Here is a 19,125-nt window from a genome sequence, read left to right as displayed (position 1 = left end):
ATGACGGATTCGTACTTTACACAAACGCATCTCTTCAGGGCTTGGGCGCTGTGTTGATGCAGCACAGTAGGGTAGTCTCCTATGCTTCTTGTCAGTTGAAGGAGCATGAGAAGAACTACCAGTACATGATTTAGAGCTAGCCGCTATTATCTTTGCTTTAAAGATTTGGCGACATCATCTTTATGGTATTACTTTTGAGATTCTTACTGATCATAAGAGTCTCAAATATATTTTCACACAGAAGGAACTCAATCTCCGACAGAGGAGATGGATGGAGTTCCTGAAGGACTATGATTGTACTATTAGCTACCATCCGAGTAAAGCTAATGTGGTTGCTGATGCACTTAGCAGGAAGTCCAGAGGGACTTTAGCTTGTCACCGAGTTTTAGTCACGGACTTAATTCAGGGATTCTCCGAGTTGGGCCTTGAGGAGCAGGGACGGACAGAGCAGGGTATTCTTGTTACCATGGTTGCTCAGTCGTCGATCAGGATGAGGATTCGAGAGGCCTAGGCCAGAGATCAGCATTTCCAGTTCATTTGTAGCCAGATAGCTTCCGGACAGCAGACCGAATTTACACGAGATAATGAGGGTATTGTTTATTTCCGAGGCAGATTATGTGTGCCTCAGTCTCACCCGGTCATGGAGGAGTTACTTCAGGAGGCTCATCGCTCTAGATTTGCTATCCACCCAGGTGGAACTCGTATGTATCGTGATTTGAGGCGTTCCTATTGGTGGAACAGTATAAAGAAAGACATCACGGAGTTTGTTGCTAGATGTCTTATTTGTCAGCAGGTGAAGGCCGAGCACCAGAGACATGCTGGATTATTTCAGAGGATCCCTATTCCAGAGTGGAAGTGGGAGCATATTACTATGGATTTCGTGGTGGGATTGCCTAGGACTGGACGAGGTCATGATGTGATTTGGGTAATTATTGACCGATTAACCAAATCCGCACATTTTATAGCGATCCGGAAGACAGATTCTTTGGATCGATTAGTAGAGCTATACTGTCGTGAGATTATTAGATTACATGGTGTTCCTTTGAGCATCATATCAGATAGAGACCCACGATTCACGTCCCGATTTTGGCAGAGTCTGCAGCAGGCCTTGTGCACAGAGCTTCGTTTCAGTACGACATTCCATCCGCAGACAGATGGACAGTCAGAGCGGACCATTCGGACTTTAGAGGACTTGCTGAGGTCTTGTGTTATGGATTTCGGAGGCAGTTGGGAGGACTACCTTCCATTAGTGAAGTTCGCATACAACAACAGCTATCATTCGGCTATCCAGATGACACTGTTTGAGGCGTTGTATGGTAGACCTTGTCGGACACCCACCCTCTGGGAGGAGGTTGGGGAGGTCCACCTGCAGGACCTCAGAGAGCTCAGCAGGATGCAGAGTTAGTTCGTACTATCAGACGGAGGATGTCAAAGGCTCAGGACCGTCAGAAGAGTTATGCTGATTAGCGACGGAGACCCCTGGAGTTCTCTATTGGTGATCATGTATTTTTGAGAGTTTCACCCACGAAAGGGGTGAAGAGATTTGGTCTTCGAGGTAAGTTAGCTCCACGATATATTGGGTCATTCCAGATCTTGGAGAGGATTGGAGCAGTAGCTTACCGTCTGGCGCTACCACCAGCTTTAGCAGGCATTCACGATGTATTCCATGTATCTATGCTGAGGAGATACGTATCCGATCCAGCACATGTACTGTCATATATATCAGTTCCTATTCCACCTGACATTACTTACGAGGAGATTCCTGTACGGATTCTGGACCATAGAGAGCGTCAGTTATGGAACAAGACTGTCCGGCTGGTTAAAGTCGGATGGCAGCATCATTCTGACGAGGAGGCTACTTGGGAGCTGGAGGATACAATCCGAGCTCGATATCCTCATCTTTTTACTTGAGGTATGTGGGTTAGAGTTTCTTTCAGCATTTATACAGTTTGGTTATGTTATAGTGTTGGCTGTTGGTTATAGCGAAATTTGGGGACCAAATTTTTATTAGTAGGGGAGGATGTGAGATCTCGGAAAATTTAAATAATAAGTTTATTCGAGAAATAACCTTATAGAATTTTTCTGGAATTTTTAGAAATTTCTGGGAATTTTTAAGAACTCGTACGACGGGTTTTGAGGGGATTAATTTCGAGTTCGGATTAAGCATATTTGGGATACCCGTTTAAGTGAGGAAATGTTTATTATATAAATTCCTTTTTCATTTTTTTTCCCTTCCCAAATCGCCGTTTCCCCCAAACCCAACGTCGAACGACCCTCTCCTTCCCCGAGCCTTCTTCCTCTGTGCTCTCCCTCTCTCGCGGATCACTCGACGCCGAGGCAGGAGGAGACTCATCACCGGAGCTCGACGGTGCCGAGGAGCTGGATCTGATCGGGGGGTTCTGTCCGGCGGATTTGGAGGCCGATCGTCGAAGGCGCTGTGGCTAGGGCACGGTGAGAGACAGATCATGCATCGTCTCCCATCGGTAGACCATTCCTCTTCTCTCCTCACGCTGGACACAGTGTGATTACCCTTTTCGCTGGTCGGATTGGACCGAGCGGCATCACCTAGCAGTGATCTTGGAGGCAGGGCATCGCCGGATCACATCTCCTTCCACCATCGGCCACCGAAGCTTAGAGAGGTGCCCTAGTCCGGATTTGTGCCACTCGATCGTCGGCGAGGGTAAGCTAGACTTAACCGAAACCCATCTTGTCGATTTCCCTCTTGATTCATCATTGGATTCTTGTTGATTCACGGAATAATGCTCTGTTCTGGTGTTATTGTGATCCGATTGATTTCCAGCAGGTAAGGATCTGTTCGATGGAGTTGTTCTTGGTTCCAGCAACTCTCCAACATCAGCTACCTTTCCTGGCAGCAACATTACTTTGTGTTGTGGATCAACAAGCATGGCAGGTAAGCATCTGTACAGTGATGAATCTTGGGTCTTCTTAGCAGTGAGATACTTAGATGTAGATCATGGTGTAGGGATTTGAGTACATGATGTATTGATGAATTAGATTCATGTATTGGATTAGGGTTGAATTGGATTACTAGATGGTTAGTATATCATTAGATGATACATGTTAATTGTAGATTATGTGTTGATTGGAATATTGTGATTGATTTATTTAGTTTGAATTTATCTAATGGGATGATTAGGGTTAAGGTAATTAACCCTAATCAACCGTTGGATTTCTAATCTAATTGGTGGTTAGGGATTCGGTAACTAACCCTAATTGGCCGTTAGATTAATTAGGTAGGTTGGTGTTCGTGTGATTAGGGTTTTGCCCTAATTTAGTTTTAGGAATTTTATCTAGCTATTCATTTGGATTTAGCTAAATAAAATATATATATTGTTTGACACAGGACTTTGATTCGAGACGGGTGTCTCGATGTCGACTTTGGATTTGGCGTGATAGTACCTGCTATTTGAGGCGGGTACCCTTTAACTTATCTCTTGAAAGTGTCTTATGATATGTGCAGTTTATATATACTTACTAGTGTTGGTAGTTAGTATTTCCCTGGGTTTAGTTTAGTTGATACCTGATACATGCTTTTACTGTTAGCTGCTATACATTAGTCTAGCATGCTTTTCTTTCTGGCTATGTTTATCTGTGTTCATAGAGATAGAGGTCTTTATTGTGCTTCCCTCTATACTGGATTAGTTGATAGATATGTTGGATATGTGATGTTGGATTCATGTTGTTTATTATCCTTGTTATATATGTGTTTACCTTTCTGGCACCGATATATGGAGAAGGATATGTTCAGGTATGACATGCTGTAGCCGCATGCACCATATCGCATGTTTGCATGTTGGGCGATTGACGACTCCATTATTGTTGAGCTCGTCGGCCGACTACATGGACCTCTGTACACGTGACCACTGCATGGGTAGTGGCACAGCACTTAGGGTGTGTATGGTAGGTTGCCCGGTGGTGCTCCGCTAGGACGCTCATGGGTAGCGTGACAGGAGTGTGGTAGCACGCCGGGGTCCCTCCCCGTCATTGTGTACCGGGAGATGAGAGCAATGCGCTCCCTCACTATGTTTGAGGTAGGAGGATAGGTGTACTCCGACAGCATCTCGTCCACTCGGTCACTCATCAGGGGTAGTGACGGCAGAGTGCACGGTTGTCACAACCCTACCCACTCGGTCTCACCATTGTATGTGAGATGGCTGAGCATGGCAGTAGGGGTGACCAAGACATGTCATTTGCATCATATGCACGGATTGCATTATTTGTGATTGATGCATTTTGGTGATTGCATATGATTGGCATGCATACAGGTTATATGCTTTTGCTCTGACTATTTTTATCTGTGTATGTTCACAGTTAGTTGCACAAGCCTCGCAGGTAAGTACAGTTTATTTCAGTTATGTATTTTCGTATTATTCTTGCTATAGACTGTACTTTATGCCTATTACTGGTTATTACAGTTTATTTCAGCTATGCATATCTGTTATACTGTTAGGAGACTGTACCGTAGGCTGTATTGTTAGGAAACTGTACTGCAAGCTCTGTGGTTTAGTGTACTGTACCATAGAAAGTTACTAGTGGTTATATGTTGCTGTACATATCTATTGGATTACCTGCTGAGTTCTTTGAACTCACCCCGTTGTTACTATTTTTCAGGTTGAGACCGTCGGGAGATATTCCAGTCGCTAGACCCTTTGTTATGAGGATTTCTTATTTTAGATTTCTGTTATTGTTTCTATGCATATACTAATGATGTGGGTTTGTATTGTGGACATTGAACATTCGGGTTTGCTACTTTTGTTTTCCGCTGCAGATTTTCTCATTACTTCGTGGATTTGTTTTCTTCGTTGTAGTGGAGTAGGATGTTTACATATATCTTTGAGGATTCTATATCGTCCTTCCTTATTAAACTGCGTGGATTGATTATATGTTGAACTGTGTGGAATGTTGATATAAACTGCGTAGTTTGTTTCTTATTTGTATTGTATTGTTCAGGCCGTGTGGGACGACGTATAGATATATGTATACTGGATTCATATTGTCACCCGTATAGGGGAGATGCTGCCGAAATTTCTTCGGACAGGGACTACCTGGGGCGTGACAATATTTTTGGTATCAGAGCAAGGTACACGATACTTGCTCTTCGTTTTGGATTTTCGAGGTTTATCTGATACCAATTTATTTGGTATCAAAGAAGGTTTACGATACCTGCTTTTGTGTTATGGATTTGTGAGTTTATCTGATACTAATTTATTTGGTATCAGAGCTAGGCCCCGATTTCGGATTTTTGTGTCTTGGAGTTTGCGAGCGTATCTGGGTATTTTCGGATTATACGGATTTTCGTCGATTTTCTCGTTTCGGAATTTCGAGGTATTTTGACGAGATTCTATTTGGGGGCTAAGCAGCGACAGGACATCTCCAGACGGCAAATAGGTAAATTAGGTAATTTTAAAGTTTTCATTCCTGTAGTTTTATCTGGGTAACATTTTGTTACAGATATGATACATACATGTATTCTGGTACCGAGACATGATCGCCTCCCCCATAAGAGGGCGATTGATTCTCTGGAGATAGAGTCTCCAGAGAGATCTGCTAGGATCGAGCTTGTCCGTCAGGGATAGACTCGTCAGGGTATTATAGGCACGTCGGATTATAAGACCCCGACGGTTCCAAATTCAGAGGTACCTACCTCGACTGTACCACCAGTGGTACCACCGTCGGCATATCCGGCACTCCCTCTAGTCGTGCCTACTACTGCGTACTTGAGGTACGAGACGGGGCAGAGATCTGGTGGGACACGCATCACTCGATTATAGGCGAGCACCATATTACCTGGACGAGATTTAGGGAGGCATTCGAGAGTCAGTATTTCCCCCGAGCATATCAGATGACTCGTCGGCAGGATTTTCTGAGTCTTCGATAGAATAACCGCTCAGTGATGGAGTATGATGCCGAATTTAATCGGTTGGCCAGATTCTGTCCTGAGTTGGTTGCCGATGACAGATCCCGTATGCTTTAGTTTGTCCAGGGACTGGATGGACATCTTCAAGTGAAGATTGTCGGTCTTGGTATAGCATCATACACAGAGGCACTGGATAGGGCTCTTATGATTGAGTCAGCTCATCATAGAGTGAATGCAGACTGATCAGACTTTCGGTTAGACCCAGCAGCCACAGACTACAGGACAACAACAGAGTAGTCACACTCAGATGGGTCAGGGTACTTCTGGGTCATCGGGACAACCCCAGAAGTCAGGACGATCTTCATTTGGACGTTCCCGGTCTTCTCAGTAGAATTAGAAACTGTCCACTGGTGACTCTCACTGCACCCGATGTGGGTACTGAGATCTCATCACCTCTGCATGCACCCTGGGACAGTCAGGTTACTATTATTGCAAACTGTCTGGGAACTTGAGCCGAGACTGTTCGCTGAAGGCTCATCATGTAGCTTCCGGGATTTCTGTTCCGGGAGGACAGTTTGGTCAGTCCGGGACTCAGCGAGGCGGGCCGAAAGCCCAGTCTTCGCATCGTCAGCAGAGGACAGCTCCCCCTGCAGCAGCTGCATATGGCATGCACGGGCAGGAGCATTCCGGTGTCCTTGTGGAGAACCCCACGGTATTCCGCCTTAGGGTTCTCCCGTACTATTCATCAAGAAGAAGGATGGTACTCTGAGGTTGTGCAACGATTATAGGCAGTTGAATGTAGTGACTATCAGAAATAAGTACCCCTTGTCACGGATTGAGGATTTATTCGATCAGCTCAGAGATACATCAGTGTATTCTAAGATTGATCTGCGGTCTGGATATCATCAGCTGAGAGTTAGAGATTCTGATATTCAGAAGACAGCATTTCGCACCAGATACGGACATTACGAGTTTTTGGTAATGTCATTTGGGCTTACCAATGCTCCTGTAGTATTTATGGATTTGATCTCGTGGGAGGTGGTGGCACCGTTTCCGGCGTGAACGGATATGGGTGAGAAGAGGAGAGGCTCTGCCGATCTCTCCTCTGCGTCTGATGATGGCAGCATTCCGCGAGAGAGGCGGCGTGGGCAAGATCCCGGTGGCGTGAGGAGGAGAAGGAGAGTGGCAACCGACGTCCTCGCGAACGTGGCGTCAGCATGCCTGGCAGAGGCGACGACTAGAGGTGTCTGCCTGTGAGAGGAGAAGGAGAGAGGAGAGGAAGGGAGTAGTAGCTCGGCGACGACTAGGGAGAAGGTGACGACGATGGTGGCATGTATGAGAGAGATCTGCCCCTCCTACTTGTGGTGGCGGCGACCACCCGAAAAAACCCTGAAGCCCCAAAACCCGCCTCCCCCTTTCACCCGTCTACGGTGCCCTAAAAAAGACTACTATTATAAAATGACAAAAATGCCCCTCCCCTCTCTACTTACCCCATCAATAGTCAACAAAGATAGTAATTCAAACTATTAAGAAATTAATTTCAATTATTGATGGTTTAACATACTTAGATTAGTATCACGATAATATTTATATATTTATTATTATCCTAATATATTATAATATTTATCATATTATTTTTTATATATTATTTTAATCATAGATATAAATAGGTTTATTAGACAATTATTTTTTATATATTAGCCTTGCAGATTCATTATTCTTGGCTGATCTTGATGAGTCATCTGACATTGATGTCGCCCATCTTGATGATGAGGATCTTGATGTTGCAGCTATGGAAGAAGATAACATTGAATCTCTAAATTATGATGATCTTGATAGTGTTTCAAAGTTGCAATTAAAAGACACAAATTAAGATACAATGATAGTGTTTCTGTCGGGAATCTGAGAAGATGATGTTAGAGTGTATACTAAAAGTCTAGCTTTTGTAAACATTTATTTATGAAATAAAAAATCACATTGGTCAAATGTCTACATTTTATTAAGTGTAGTTGTTCAATTAATTTATATTGTAGATAACATGGTGTGTGGTGTCAGACACAGAAGATCATGTTATCAGTTCTTTATAAATTATAAACAGTTGCTCACGACTAAGATGGAAAGGAATAAACCATTGGAATAGTCGTAGTGTAATTAGGTATTAGTTTATCTTGACTAATAAATTACACTAGTACACTCTAAGTGTATTGAGTAGGACTATTTTAGGTAAATTCTTTTTATACTAACTTAATAAAAGAACTGGACCTTAGTTATTATGAAAGTGTGTGCTCTTAATCCTAATATAATAACAAGCACATATATTTAGTATTTATTTCTTTAACTTATCAAAGGGTGAGATTTAGTTCGATAAATCAATAGGCTCGATAAGTTGGGAAATGATATTACTTATAGTGTGTGTTGTTGATTATAGAAGGAATCTGTGTCCTAGTTATCTAGGTTGAGAATGCCCCCAAGAGGAGCTCATAAGGATTGTCATCTTAAACCCTGCAGGTGGACTTAGTCCAACATGACAATGAAGTTGAGTGGTACTACTCTTGGATCTAGATATTAATTGAGTTGTCAGTAACTTAATTAGTGGGCATTCATTATCTTAAACACAGGGAGACTAACACACTCATATATGAAGGAGCCCATAATGTAATTTGGGATTGGTGTGGTAGTGCAATAATAACTCTCTAGTGGAATGAGTGATTATTGATGAACTTGAGTTGTGTGTTCAGGGCGAACACGGGATACTCGAGCTCATCGGAAGGCCAAAACCAATTTCTCCTCTAGGTCCTTGTCGTAGCCTCATTAAAGCCTCAAGTCCACCCATATAAAGCCCTTCTTGGTGTCCAAGAAGAGGTCGGCCCATGGCTTGGTGACCAAGCCAAAGGGGTCGGCCAATCTCCTTCACAAAGGGGTTGGCCCTTTGCTTGGTGTCCAAGCAAAGAGGGGTCGGCCATAATATGTCAAATAAGGAGGGGTATTTTGAATTTTTAAAATCTTCTCTTTGTAGAAAACTACAAGTTTTAAAAGAGAGTTTTTAAAATATAAAACTTTCCTTATTTGAATTAGGCCACATGGTTTAATAGAAAGTTTAAAAGTTTTAAAACTTTCTTTTTTAACCATCCTCATGGTTTTTAGAAAAAAGGAAGAGAAGTTTTAAAATTGGATTTTTCTAATTTTGTAACCATGTTAAAAAAGGAAATTTTAGAAGAGAAGTTTTAAATTTTAAAACTTGGTTTTAATTTTTAAAACTTTCCTTTTTTAACATTCACAATAGGTAAGAGAACTTATAAAATTTTATAAGAGGATTTCTTCTTTTATAAAATTTTATAAAAATTATTTCCTTCCTTTTTAAGGGGTCGGCCACCCTTGCTTGGTGCCCAAGCAAGGGGCCAGCCAAATTAAATCATCATCCAATCTATGATTGATGATTGATTCAATCAAGAGGAAAGAAAAGGAAAAATAAAAGGGAAAAGGAAAAACAAGAGGAAGATTTTAATTTTTGTAAAAAGTCTTTCCTTATTTACCTTGGACAAGTAATATAAAAGAAGGGGAGGAGAGGCCTCATGACATAACAATTCTTATTCTCTTGTTGGTGATCCTCTTGTGGTCGGCCCTCTCTCCCTCTTCTTTCCCCTTGCTCTCTTTTCCTTTGTGGCAGTGGTGGCCGAAAGTTTGAGAAGGAGGAGGAGCTTTTGGGTGGTGTTCATCTTGGAGGATCGTCGCCCACACGACCTCCAAGGCAAGGTGAGGAATACGGCAGAAGATCTTGAGGTCATTAGCTTACAAAGAAAAGGTATAACTAGTAATTTTCTTCCGCATCATGCTAGTTATTTTTCTTTATTAGAATTCCAAACACAAGAGGCATTAGATTCTAGTTTTTCGAATTATAATTCGAGTTTGTGTTTTTTTTTGTTTTTCGAATTTGTGATTCGATTGTTCTTTTTGGTTAAACCTAGAGTTATATAAGGAAATTAATATTAGCTTTCCTTAAAAGACTTTGTATAGGCAGTGGTGGATGCTCTCATACCCAAGAAGGCCATGTGCCTCGCCATGCAGTCCTGGAAGATAATTTTGGAAATTAATATTTAATTGAATTTATAACATAGGTTGATTTGGATCAATAGTGTTAAGTTCCGCTTGCGATCCAAATCTAAACCATTAAGAACAGATAAGTTAAATTTGGAATCAATAATGTTAAGTTCTATTTGCGATTCCTAATTTAACTTCTAAAGAACACAATAGGTTGTTTAGGAAAGGTTCGACACTTGTACAAAATTTTTGTACAGTGGAACCGGTACGATCTTCCTAGGACCAATCAACAGACGGAGCTACCGGAATGATGTGGCTAGAATGTTGACCGCATCTTCATGACCCGGATGGTGAGTTTTCTTCTGTGTTGACCAAGTCGTCAGAAGACCTCCAATCAACGCTACCTGTAGTCAGCGACCGGGTTGCCCCGGTCTCTGGTACCCCGATGCTCGAGACGAGTTCCATGAATATATAAGCAGTCGAATAATATCAGAACAATGAGATAAATATAGGATGAGTACGGTGACGTACCATGGCCCCGAGGGGAACCCTCAGATGGATCGGTGGCCCCGGGGGGAGCCCTCGGATGGATCGGTGAGCTAGTCGCGATGTGGATCGAGTCATCGCAGCTCTCACGAGTAGACGGATGTGAGGCAGCAGAGGAGCCGGATCTGAGGGTGATGACATGAAATTCGGTGCAGCATGGATCCAAAAGGCGGCATGTCGACCGAAATATGGCGATGGCTCCTAAGCCGGAATACCATCGCGGCTCGCAGGCCGGGACACGGCATGCAGGCCAGATAATACCAATAACTCACAATCATAATAGCGATACGAAATACAACGGCTCGGTGGCAGGAACACAACCAACAATGCAAAACATAGGTCACAAAGGTAGAGTGCAATAGCAGTAGACCGAAGGCCGGATCAGCGGTAGCTCGAGAGCTGGATCAACGCCCGATAGGAGTGCTGACAGTGACGATGGCCCTGTGTCCCCTACGAAGGTCGGGGGTCGGCTGGTGGCTGTCACTGGAGGTGGCATCGGAGGGCGGCAGCGACCACTAGAGGTGACGGCAGTGGCCGCTGGACTCGGCGGCGGCAGAGGATGGCGTCGGCCTGCGGGGGCGACAACACTCACAAAGGTAGCGTGGACGACGAAGGCAGCGATGTCGTCGGCATACATGGGGAAGGGGAGGGGGCACTGGAGGCCCTGCATGGGTTGCTGGAGTCCGGTGGGTTGCGATTGTCGGGGGCAGCGGCTGTCGGAGGCATCGCGAGCCTAACCTCGTGGCGGCGACGTGCGTTCGAGAGTGAGTAGTTAGTGTCGTCAATGCCGGGAATGCGTGACGGGCGCGGGGTGGAGACGGCGTGGTGGCGTCATCCTGGAGAGAACTCGAGGGATATAGACCAGCGATGTGCTAGCAAGCTCTGGTGGAGGTGGCGGCCATGGGTGCCTTGCCTATAGAGACAGCAGAAAAAGCACGGATCCCACTCCCCCATGAATAGTACAGCCTTTTAAAACAAAACCCTACTCATGCCAAAAGACCAAAATGCCCCTCCCTTATTCCCTAATTGCTCCTATACCCTAAGCTACATCCACATCACAAGTCTCCCCCTCAAGTCTAGTCGAAGGAGGCACGAGTCCGACTGACTGGACAATCTATCACAAAGGCCAAATCACTCTCGATAACCGAGTCAAATCACTAAACCCATCGTATAATGTCATGCGAGCGGTCGCTATAATAATGGTGTCGCATGAGATGGTAACAGTGCCAAGCAGACCAAGTCGATAATCGGACCAATGCCGAGCGAATGACAAAACATTAAGCGAACGACGAGTAAAATGATAGTCGACTGAGCGGTACGCGGGATGCCAAGCAAACCGAGTGAACGAGCGGGCGATGCCGAGCAGGTGACCGAGAAAGTGTCGGCTAGTCGACCGTAAGATGCTGACCAAACCATCGAGAGAATGTTGAGCATTTGACCAGGTAGTCTAAGTGTGTGGCCGAACGGACAGTTAAGCAATACCAGTTGGACGACTTCGCAAGTGTTGATAGAATGACGCGCTCTTGGCAGAGTGACGAGAAAAACATGTCGACCGAGCGGCGAAAAATAGTGCCAAGCGGATGCCACACAAGCTATCGGGCGAACGCCAAGTGAGCACCTGGGCGAATACCGAACGAGCGATAAGGCAATGCTCGGTGGAAGTGGAGCTCGAAAACTGAGCGGGAGTATAGCCCGCAAAATCAAATGCGCACAGAAACGGAAATCATGAGCCGAGCGGGTGCCTCACTTATGAACTGAACGGGAGTATAGCCCATGAATCGAAAGCACAAGCAAGCAAAAGTCGTTAGTCGAGCGGGCGCATCGTCCGTGAGCTGAATCAGAGGTGTAGCCCGGGAATCGAAGACGCACGGAAGCGAACGTTGTGAGCTAAGCGGGCGTAGAGCCTATGAGATATTCTGGCCCGAAACCAGTGGAGATATTCTTGTTCGCGACCATTGAGATAGCTCAACCCCGAACGGGGGAGATAAGCTGCTCTGATATGCTCTGTGACCAATGAAGACCTCTCGACCTCAAACGGAGGAGATACGGGATCCGATAAGATGGTCCGAGACTAGTGAAGGTGAAGACCGCTCGACCCCGAACGGAGGAGATATGAGATCCGATGAGTTGGTCCAAGACCAGTGAAGATCACTCGACCCCGAACGGGGGAGATAAGGAAATATGATATGCTGGTCCGTTCCTAGTGAAGACCGCTCGACCCTGAACGGGGGACAGATGAAATCCGATGAGCTGGTTCGTGACCAGTGAAGGTGAAGATCGCTCGACCCCGAACGGGGGAGATATGAGATCCGATGAGCTGATCTGAGACCAGTGAAGGTGAAGACTGCTCGACCCTGAACGGGGGAGATATGAGATCCGATGAGCTGGCCCGAGACCAGTGAAGATCACTCGACCCCGAACAAGAGAGATAAGGAAATATGATATGTTGGTTCGTGACCAGTGAAGACCACTCAACCCCAAACGGGGGAGATATGAGATCCGATGAGATGGTCCGAGACCTGTGTAGATCACTCGACCCCGAACGGGGGAGATAAGGAAATATAATATGCTGGTCCATGACATGTAAAGACCACTCGACCTTGAACGGGGGAGATATGAGATCCGATGAGCTGGTCCGAGACTAGTGAAGATCACTTGACCCGAACAGGGGAGATAAGGAAATATGATATGATGGTCTGTGACTAGTGAAGACCGTTCGATCCCGAACCGGGGAGATATGAGATCCGATGGACTGGTCCGAGACTAGTGAAGATCACTCGACCCCGAACGGGGGAGATAAGGAAATATGATATGCTGGTCCGTGACAAGTGAAGACTGCTTGACCTCGAATGGGGGAGATATGAGATCCGATGAGCTAGTCCATGACCAGTGAAGGTGAAGATCGCTCGACCCCGAACGGGGGAGATATGAGATTCGATGAGCTAGTCTAAGACCAGTGAAGGTGAAGACCGCTTGACCCCGAACGGGGGAGATATGAGATCCGATGAGTTGGTCCGAGACTAGTGAAGATCACTCGACCCAGAATGGGGGAGATAAGGAACTATGATATGCTGGTCCATGACTAGTGAAGACCGCTCGACCCCGAACGAGGGAGATATGAGTTTAACGTCATCGCTCGACGGTTGGTGGAGACCTGGGTTTATAGTCATCGCTCGACGTCTAGAGCCCGTGGCTCTAATATAACTCAAATCCGAATGATCAGCTCGGGAGTCTCTGACTCAAGGGTATATAGTCATCGCTCGACTTTTAGGGTTTATAGTCGTCACTCGACTTCTAGAGCCCATGGCTCTAATATAACTCAAACCCGGTTGATCGGCTCGGGAGTTTCTGACTTAAGGGTTGATAGTCGCCGCTCGACATCTAGGGTTTATAGTCGCCACTCGACTTCTAGGGTTTATAGTCGCCGCTCGAATTCTAGAGCCTGTGGATCTAATATAACTCAAATCCGGCTGATCGGCACAGGAGTCTTCAACATTGAGTTTGTGACTCAAATATAGCTTAAGCCCGGCCAATCGGCATGGGAATCTTCGACATTGATCTTGTGGGTCAAATATAATATAAACTCGGCCGATCGACACGGGAGTCTTCGACATTGGGCCTGTGACTCAAATATAATATAAACCCAGCCAATCGGCATGGGAGTCTTCGACATTGAGTTTGTGACTCAAATATAGCTTAAGTTCGCCCGATCAGCACGAGAGTGTTCAACATTGAGCTTGTGGCTCAAATATAATATAAACCCGACTGATATGCACGGGAGTCTTCGACATTGAGCCTGTGGCTCAAATATAGCTTAAACCCAATCGATCGGCATGTGAGTCTTCGATTGGGGAACTATGACAGATCTTATGACCGAAAGAGAATATAACGGAAAAACTGACCTGCCGACCAGCAAAGGATCTGACTCAATTTCTCGACTCCCGAATACCCGTGGAGTGAGGAGAATATGATATGCTCGTCGAAACCCATCAAGGTCATGAGTATGGTAGAATTTTTTGGCGTCACCCATCTTCACGTTCCAGATCAGGCGAAGTTCCCACAGATGGCGCCAATTATGTTCCTTTCATGAATCTGAGAAGACGGAGCTGTCGGAATGACATGGCTGGAATGTTGATCGCATCTCCATAACCCGGATGGTGAGCTGTCTTCTGTGTTGACCAAGTCGTCAGAAGACCTCCGATCAACGCTACCTGGAGCTAGCGACCGGGTTGCCCCGGTCTCTGGTACCCCGATTCGAGGCGGGTTCCACGAATATATAAGTAGTCGAATAATAACATAGCAATGAGATAAATATAGGATGAGTACGGTGATGCACCCCAATCAACTCATTTTTAGGCTAATACGAAGGAGGTAAATCACGGATGACTACTAACCATTAATACAGATGATCAAAATATGAGAGAAGACATACTCAGACATGCCTCAGGCCCTCAGCTTTATATTATTATGATTATTTCTGTGACAACATCAACCACAAGCGGCCTAAGGTTGATGCGAAACAGGTCAAGGGTGACTGGATGCTTGACAAAAATCCTGGAAAGTGAACCCTAGGTAGTGAAAAAGTCTTAGAGGACTAGAGCAGGTCAATAGTGATCGGATGCTCGAGGGAAGACCGAAGCAGGTTAATAGTGATCAAATGCTTGAGGGAAGACCGAAGCAGGTTAATAGTGATCAGATGCTTGAGGGAAGACCTGGACCATGAGAATAATGATGGTCCTTCATTTGAGAAGAGTACTGTTGGGAATATAATAAAAGTTTTACATTTGAAATATATGGAAAATATCATGGGTTTAAAAGATGGAAGATATCCTATTGGTTGGAGACCTTGTGAGTATAGTTAAAAATAAACTCATGAGAGGTTAGGTCTAAAATGGATAATATCATACCATTATGGAGATATATGAATTCTTTTGGTGATATGGCATGCCTGGACTTTCAAGCGTAGAGCAAACTTCCAGTTAAACCTGCTAAAAGGTTCAAGGAGAAGCAATATGGAACGTCTAGATTTACACAATCAAGTCTAGCTTTCACAATACCCGTGCAAGGAATAGAATTTATGAACATGTGAGTGATTGGGAATCAACTTGGCAGTGGCACTCAAAGCACCTACTTCTCGGAGATTGGAACATTCTCAAAGATCATCAAGAGGACATAGTATTTGCACCACCTACTTGACGAGTTGTAATCCTAATGCTTGCAAAGTAACTTATTTAGAACTATCAACATGTTTCTGACCAAAATTGTGATGGTTCATTCATCCTACTATTTCTTTCGCTTGCTTAATCGAGTTCTCAAATTCTTAAAAGCAGTAGCAAATTCCACCTCCTCTTCTCTTCTTCCTCTTCCTTTTTTTCCCATAGCAAGTGCAACTGTTACGCCCCGAGGGAGTCTCTGTCCGAAGAAATTTCGGCAGCACCTCCCCTGTACGGGTGACAATCTGAAGCACTTCTACAGGCATAATATACCTCAGCCACAAGCGGCTGGAATCATAACAATAAAAGAAAACAAACACCACGCAGTTAATATCAAATTCAGCCTCTGGCTGACACAACCACGCAGTTAAAAGTAAAGCAGCCCACTCGGCTATACCAAAACAAAAACACAACAAAAACTGACAGAAACCAAATACAACCAAACACAAAACTGCTAGCCGGCTAGGCTTACACAACCAACAACATAACACCCGGAAACAAAATCAGAACACAAATCGAAATACAGAAATTTCATATACCAAGATAAAACAACAGAAAGGCAGCGATATGTCTTCTGATGTGACGCGGGGACCAGCAGACAGGATGCTCCAAGCGACACCATAAATAACCTGGTACCTGAAAAGATAGTGTCCACGGGGGTGAGTTCAACAACTCAGTGAATACCAATAGACATGCCTAGTAAAATATATCTAACAGCAATAAACATGGAATACAGCTTCCGAATAATATATAGGAAATATACAAAACTGATAAGTAACCAAGGAAGTTGTACTCACCAGGAACTCCTATCCTGATCTAAAGGGTCATCAAACTAATACGCAGTATGTCTCCTGTATGTATGTCAAACAAATGCATCCACCAAAATGCAGCATATAAGTGCAGCAAACACAAACAAATAAAGGCAATCAATGCATGTGATGACCGTGCACTCTAACATCACTGCTCCTGAACAGTGACCGAGTGTACGGAATGTCGAGTACTCCGCCCCGTGACCCCAAATCATAAATGGGGAGCTCAATGCTCTCATCTCCCAGACACGATGACGGAGGAAATCTCTGCCACCACACCGAGTCACCGACCAATGGAGCCAAACAGAGTCCACCATCCGCCGGCTACCACGCTACACTAAATGCCGAGCTAAACAGAAGGAATCGATCACGGCCACTATGCCGAGTCATATGACCAACGGAGCCAAACAACAGAACCACCACACACCCGCGATATACCACTAAACTATGAGTGGGGGTGTGTGCTGTAACTGGCGATGGGCTCAACCATAGTGGAGCCGACAATCGCACAGCATGCAATCATGATGCATGTCACTATGCATAGCAAAAACTGATCAACATAACCATATCCATATATACAAAATGGGTACTGTAAAAGCGATGGTCACATACCAAAATCTAGAGTACACAGGTCAGATAGAATATCAAAACATATGTCCTGAACATAACAAGTATGGTATATCCTGATCAGCATAGAAAAATCCATATATATATAATATGAGTACCACAGTATCAGTAGGTCAAATCCACGGATCTAGGGTATACAGGTCCTCTATGGTATAACAACCTAGATCCTAAACCTATCCCCCTTCCATAGCATATGTACCAACAATATGCACAAATCAAAGCCACAAGGTCTAGGTACACGAATCATATATGATATACTAATAGAAATACACAATCCAGGCATGGCATAAAAACCTAAGTATCAGATAATTTGGATACACATGCCAGAAACAAAAATCCAGAGCCTAATCCTAACCTCAGTAAAGCATGGTATGTCACTCTAGAAACTAAGATACTCATGGCAATAAGATACTCATGGCAACAAATCACGAGATATAAGCAAGGATACATCACAGGCGACAAACCTAACATGCTATGTATATCAAACAGTGACATACCAAAGGCAAACATGTTCATTGCTTGTAGTTATAAAATACTATGCATATCCAAATGACAATATCATAAAAGATAAGTCAAGAGGTACCCGCCTTTAATGATAGGTTGTAGTTGAACTGTCTCCACATCGGAACACTTGTCTCGTATCAGTGTCCTGCATCCAACGGGTATACGATTATTTAGCTAAATTCCTATAAATAGCTAAATAAATGCTTTAACCCTAAATTAGGGCAAAACCTTAATTTTATGTATCATAATCATGTTCCTTACCAAGATCCACATGATTATCTATCCAAATCCTCCAATTCGAAACATAATCTACAACAAATATTTTCAAATACACTAAATCCACAACCAGGTTATAATTCTCTACTCTTTACCTCATTTCACAGCCGTGTTTTGTGCTGGAACTCAAGGTTTGCTGTTGGAACACTTCACGAGACTTTCCTCTCACATTCAGTGATCCACTAAACCCTACACCTGCGGATCAGATCAGAAGGGAAATCAAGTGTGCAACCAAGTACAACCAACTCACCTTGTTGGCTAGGATCTAGGGCATGGCTCAAGAACAGGGAATCAATGGCGATGCTCAGCCAGAAGAGAGCAAAAGATGGGGAACAGAAGCTTGGTCAGCATCGACGATTAGCTGATGGGAAGAGGGCTCGGCTCCTTGCTCCTGTCCGACACCAAATCAGAGCAGAGAAGTGACAGTCGAGTGGTGTCGGATGTGGGATCTCCACAGGAAGGGGCGACGGCAGAGGCAAGGAAGTGGCGTCGGGCTCGCTAGGGTACAAGCACAGAGAATGTCGGCGGCACTTCCGTGCGGCAACGGCACGGCTAGGGCACCAGTGGCCGGCACTAGGAACTCCACGGCAAAACTAGGACTCCGGGTGGTCGACGATGGCGCCGGCACTAGGGCACAGACGCGCTTGCGGTGGATCGGCAATGGCGTCCGTGTGCTCGTCTAGGGCACCAAGGGTGCGGCTCAGGAGGAATAAAATGAAGGAGATGAAGAAGAAGTGGGTGGGCGGCGAGGAAGAAACCGCCGGGCCGGCGGTTAGGGCAAGGATCGTCGGGCGGCGTCGGGGAGAAGAAGGGAAGAGGGCGCGGGTTTTCGGCGAGGATGAGAGGAAAGAAAAAGAAATAAGAAAAAAAAAAAGAATTTATAAAAGAAACAATTCCTCGCTTAAATGGGTAGCCTAAACAGGCTTTTCCGGCCCCCATTTTTTTTGTCCCCGTTAACTCGTCCATACGAGCTCCGAAAAATTCCCGAAAAATTTCTAAAAATTCTGAGAAATTCCCTTATTAATATTCGCCTATTTTCGGTATTTTACAGCAACATCACTTTACTTTTCCTTATTTCAAGGACAACAAACTACTTCCTTCTCTGCCTTTCTCTCTTTTCTTCTCCTTCTACCTCTTCAGCAATAGCTGCTTTGTAAGCCATCTTTTCTCCATCAAGAATTCTCTTTTTAGCCATCTTCTAGCCACCTAATAGCAAGCTTTTTCTAAGTTTTAC

This window comes from Zingiber officinale, chromosome 11A (genome assembly GCF_018446385.1).
Source record: "Zingiber officinale cultivar Zhangliang chromosome 11A, Zo_v1.1, whole genome shotgun sequence".
In the NCBI taxonomy this organism is placed as follows: Eukaryota; Viridiplantae; Streptophyta; class Magnoliopsida; order Zingiberales; family Zingiberaceae; genus Zingiber; species Zingiber officinale.
Note: the sequence above shows the minus strand (reverse complement) of the source record.